Here is a 6,000-nt window from a genome sequence, read left to right on the forward strand (position 1 = left end):
ACACTTCAAAGCACTAATCACGTGCATACCTGTCATTAGTGTCTACCACCAGGTTTAAATATGGTAAACATAAGATCTTTCTATAGTTAAATAAGGGTTACATACATTATTTGTTTTATCTTATAATATGTCCTAAAATTCCTGGATACCTTGTATTTCAGGGAGGGAATAAATCAGATTGAAGGGACTAGTTTTTTCTCAATAGTCAAGGGAGGCTAAAAAAAGCCCACCTATACATTTTCATTATTCAAAGCCAGATCACAAAATCAAGCAACCGACCATGTTACTGAGAGACACCATTCCTCTTTATTCAAAGCCAGATCACAAAAAAAGCCCACCTATACATTTCTCAATATATCATGATACAAACTTAGCAGTAAAAGAGATAGGGAGGCATAAAGGATTAAGATCGGAACAAACGCATACACCGTGTAGCTAGATTACACAACACGGCGCAAGGAATGGCGAGGATAGCAGGGATGTCATCAACGACATCCTCTTTATCTGGAATAACGGGCATAGCAATGATATCCTTATCATCCTCTTTATTTGGAATGGTGGGTATAACAGTTATATCCTCAACATCCTCTTTTTTATTGCTTGGACGCTGGAATTCAGGAACAACAACAACGGGCATAGCAATGATATCCTTATCATCCTCTTTATTTGGAACGGTGGGTATAACAGTTATATCCTCAACATCCTCTTTTTTATTGCTTGGACGCTGGAATTCAGAAACAACAACAATGTCACTTGACGGGCTCCCAGCGTAATGTGAAACACTCGTCGAAGACGTTCCCTGTTCATTCAAGTCACTTGGGGATTGCATTTCAACCTGAATGAAAATCAAATTTATGAGTTATTGAAACGTTCAACAATTATCTTCAATTTTTCCTATACATTCCTTTTTGCTGAAACGATTACAAGTTTTTTGGACGGGAATTTGCCGTGCGTTTAGCTAAAATATGTAATGAATTGTCTAGATCTTGTTAGTAAATAGTGGTTTGTTGCTTGAAAACCAATAAATTAGGCCAACCATATTGCTGGTTGTAGCAGCAGTATCTATCAGATAGTTAAGATGAAATAACACTAGTACACTACCCTCGTTCTCTCGTTGTTGATCCTTTGAAAGCTAGCAATTTCTATTATTTCCAAGAAATAAACCATGGAGTTATCAAAATATCCAGTAAAAATAGCAGATGTATCTTAGAAAACGAGCATATAGCAATTTAATAGAAAAAACTAATTCCGGATAATAAGCAGCTGTGAAAAGAGACAATACCCAAGCCCTGCAGTTTTTAGAACTTGAGATATGTATATCCTTTTTAACATTAACCCTGTTGAGATCGCTCCTTTGCTTAGCAATCACGCGAGAGATAGCAATGTCGCTATTGGCATTGAAGAAACACCGTCGATCCTTTGCATCACGAACTAGATCAGCCCAAATAGATCCACTGCTTGATAAAGTTATTGCATTTCCTAGGATCCAAAGGCAATGTCTGTAATAAAATATTCTTCAAACGTAAGTTATGTGCCGTGAAGATCAAAGAAAGATAAGATTGAGCATGGATAATAAAAAAAACTTCATGTTAATAGTTAGTTTTAATATGAAAGAAGATACCTTGCTCGTGTCAAACACACATTTGCCCGCTGTGTGTTTGAAAGAAAACCCACCATCCCAACCGAATTTGACCTCACAGTTGATAAAATGATGATGTCTTCTTCACCACCTTGAAAGCCATCAACGGAATTAACTTTTACTTGTAATGGGTCGAACTTCATTTTCCCTATTTTTCCTTGGATTGCTAGAACTTGAGCAGTGTATGGGCATATGACACCAACCGTAACTTTCTTTTTAGTCTTACAACAAGCTGGCAAAGGAGAAATATTAGGAACATGCACAATGATATATACCATATAAAGAAATTATGAAAGAAGTAAGTTCTTATGTCAATGGATGTATGTTAGACATTTATATAGCATTATAATAACCCATAAGAGGTAAGGTAAATTAGGTGGCAGAATATCCTTTTTGCCTTTTCTTTTGTTGCTCCTACAACCCTTTAAAACTCCAATTACAAGTAGATTACAACTATAGATACGTCGACAGTAATATATAACAAGCTTAAATACAAATTGGAGTGTTCATACTAAGTATATAATAGATATGTACTATATAATAAGTTGTCCCTATCTCTTTCTACTCTAAGCTCCATTAGGGTTGAAAAGCATACTAGACATGCAATTGCATAGCCCGCATAGTTAGTATTCCCCGGTCCTAAAATACAAGGTATCCAATTAGTTTTAAAATAAAGAGTCTGGCAAAAGACTAACCTTTCTCTCACTAATTAGTTAATTCGGTTACTAATTTGCTTAATTTTCGTGAAAGGTAGGCTACCAATTATATGTGTCATTTTGGAAAAGACAGTGTTTAAAAGGCATGCATACATGGATGGAATTTTAAAAACAAGCCATATGGATGGGATTAAGCGATCTGAAATACCTTATAATCTAGGATAAATTTTAAACCATCGATATGAAGTAGCATGTAGGTCATAAAAACTTATGAAAACCATTCCATGTTCCTCGGTACAAGCAAAATAAGCTAGACGATATTTTCTTTTAAAAAAGAACAGAATTTGAAATGTCATATGCATAACTAAATATAATAACTTGTGTCCTCGCAAAAAAAAAAACTAAATAACTTGTGAACAGAGAGCACGTGCCTCTTCGGAGACGGTACAATATTTCTTCAATGACAGCAACTTCGACAAAGTTTCTTTTGCTATGACCAAGTTCATCACGTTCCTCCCTTCCATCTCCAATATTTACAAAGGAGTAAGGACCAAACATAGAACCTGGAAGATACATCATTTGGTGTTCTTTTCCCATGACACTAGGGGCATCTGAGATCCTCCCTTCATAAAAGCTAGTGTTTGGGAAAATACTAATGGATGGATGCATTCTGTATTGCATATTAAGTAGATGCTTTTCATGCCCAAGTGAACTCAACCTTTCGAAAAGGCTTCTTCCAAATAATGCATCCGTGCAAACCTAAAATGAGATCAGAAATTAAATGGCACAATATAAATGTTAACAGACAAATGGGAAATCCGACAGTTGCCAGATCAATAGCACTGAGAAAAGCATGAAAAAGTACATCAAGAATTAACCAACCTTGCTTTTGACTGTTGCTGGTAATTGGCACTCATCACCAATTAGAACAGCATGCTTTAAGGTCCACAAACGCAAAGGGACCAGTGTTTCACATTCTTTCAACTGGGCAGCCTCATCAACCACAAGAAACTCTAGCCTTTTTGTTAGTAATTACTTTTGTGGAGCTAGATACAGTACAGAAAACTATGGAAGCACTTTCAATGCAGAAATCACGAATGGTACGCTTTGAGGATATTAGAGGAAGTTTCAAGCAACTTAACAGAGTGTTCAGTTTCTCAAGGCATTTTATCCTCGTTTTGCCAAGAGTGATTACACTCGAGTTTGTATGATCAGGTTCGTCATTACTGTACAAGAAAACTTCCTTAATTTCATCCCCAATATACCTCCACTCAAACATGCGGTTGAACTCTTCAAGCATTTCAAGAAGTGAAAGGATATTGTTGTAATTCACTTCCAGAATACTAGATTTCGGGACATGTAACAATAATTCTTTGAAACATCTTCTCAGGTCCATATAAATAATGGCAAATCTTTTTCTGCTACAAGAGAAAAAAGAAGGTGTATCACCTTCCTGATTGTCTTGTAGATGTTGGAGGTATTGTGAGTAGCCATTCTCAAAAAAATCAGACAGGGAAGACAGGTGATGTTTCCATCCAGTTAATGGGGCAAAGCAGCCAAGAAGCTTCCTTACACGGTCATGTAAATATATCTCTTTGAGATCACCATCAACGCACATGCGCTGTTTGTTGCCAATCATTAGAACATCTCCCAAGCACCTTGCATCAACAGAATTCTCTTGGATCAACTTCAAGAAACGTGAAGCAACTTGTTTAATGGCAAGGTTTGTTGGAGCACATACGAGTGTACCGCGTTTCATTTCTCTCATTAACCAAAGCAGCACACTGATTGTTTTTGTCTTTCCTGTGCCAGGAGGACCCCAGATTAGGGTAAACGTGCTGCTCTTGCAATGCATTTTGGAAATAGAATTCAGGACAGCATCATTCTGAGAAGTGTTAAGGTCCATTGTAGACAACTTGGTCCATATCTCCACGCTGTCAATTGAACCAGCATCCTCTGTGCTTTTCTGACAAGTATCTGGAACCTGTGGGGATCAGATGATGGAACTAATCAGATTACCCATGTCATTATAGCCACCGGAAATCTTTCAGTAACCACTTGGATTATGATGTGAATACAGCTGGATTTATTGTCCATTGAAAGTAGATTTTTTTCTTTCCATGATAAAATATTATAACAAAAAAGGGAAACATGGATATCTAGTAATAAGTTCAAGACTATTTTCCCAATTCTTTGATCTCTGTCCTATGTAAGTTTATCATCATACAGACAAGATAGCATAATGAATTCATCATGTAAGTAGGATTGAGGGTAAACCTACCGGCTGATACTGTACCATCTTCTGTATAAGGCCTTGGTTTCTTCGGACAGCTGCTTCATAGTCAAGGCAACGCCATATTCGGATGTATGTCACAATGTTGAGGAGACAAGCAGCAAAAAGTGAGGCACTTTTACCATCTTGACATCCGCCATCGGCAGCATCGATTTTGCCTGACGCTATGATCGCGTACTTAGCCGGTGGTGAGTCGTCATCTTCATCCCCTCCATCTGTGACGAAGGCAACTCGGTATGGCCTTCCGTTGCGAGTAATATCAGAAATATGGCCCGGCTTCACATCGGACAAGACAATTATATCACCAACACTTGGAGCATAACATTCAGGGTGATTACATGGCTTAGCAACCTGGCAATCAGAAGCCACAGAAATTTCGTATCTGTCTTTCTTTTCTTCAATCCGTGATATCCTGACAGAAGGCACGGTTGATATGGATTCCAAGCTGGACGACATCTCAGCTCTCAGCTCCTCCAGCAATGGAGAGGTGTAGCACTCCAGGTAGCTCTTGAGGTGAGGGAATGTGGACGGTATCTTCTTCACCTGCATTCGAAGCCACAACATGCCTGTTAAGCAAAGCTGCAGATCATACTTAAGAACACAGCTCTTTTGTTGGACTCAATATATATGTTTGAAAAAACTGAAAATACCATGCATGTTAAAGAATCGTGCTGTAAGGGAAACACAAAGTGTGACAAACTGACAGTAGCGTTGAGAGCAATTTGAACTGGTGAAAAATCAAAGTTCTCACTTTTAACCGAAATGATCATAGTCAAATTCCTCAGTCAATACTCAAGGTATACTCCTAGATTGAAGTGACGACCTTGTGACCAGCAAAGAACTCATCAAGCAAATCAGTGTGAGTCGCACCAACCTTGTCCTTGAAGAGGTCCTCGTTCATGACATCCGTGAGTCTCCAGGACAGCACCACGTCTACGAGGTTCGGCCACTCCTCCCCGCGTCCTTCCTTTGGTACATGCGGCTGCCACCGCGGCCGCCGCTACCCCCGTCCTCGTCCGATCATCTCTGAGGCGCGGCACCGTCGGCCGCAACGGCAGCGTGAAGCCTAGCTTGCCAAGCGCGCAAGAATGTGGGTGGCGGCTATGGACCAGCACGCCTGCCTGCACACCGCGCGGCCTTGATGATTAGTCAAAAGAGAAGAGTGAGGTCGGGTAGAAAAAAGCAGGGGGGCAGGATTGGGCTAATAAAAGCCGAAGTGAGCGTAACCTGCTCTCGTACTAACAAATCCCAATGATCATACCGGGTTACAAGTCTTTTTCCTCGCTTGCTATGCCGACACGCACGCCTCCTTTTGCTTGCTATAAGCTCGGATAGTTCGAATGGAACTAAACTGACACCCAAGTCACCGCATTCGACGAAATAAGACAGCAAACACGGGCCAAAAACAACAA

The 6,000-nt window shown here is 39.6% G+C and overlaps 1 pseudogene; it reads right to left on the reverse strand.

The window, feature by feature from the left end:
- Window positions 1–242: 242 nt before the first annotated feature.
- Window positions 243–5,761, reverse strand: LOC136496743 (helicase SEN1-like; annotated as a pseudogene).
- Between the last annotated feature and the right edge of the window lie 239 nt (window positions 5,762–6,000).

This window comes from Miscanthus floridulus, chromosome 12 (genome assembly GCF_019320115.1).
Source record: "Miscanthus floridulus cultivar M001 chromosome 12, ASM1932011v1, whole genome shotgun sequence".
NCBI classification, from domain to species: domain Eukaryota; kingdom Viridiplantae; phylum Streptophyta; class Magnoliopsida; order Poales; family Poaceae; genus Miscanthus; species Miscanthus floridulus.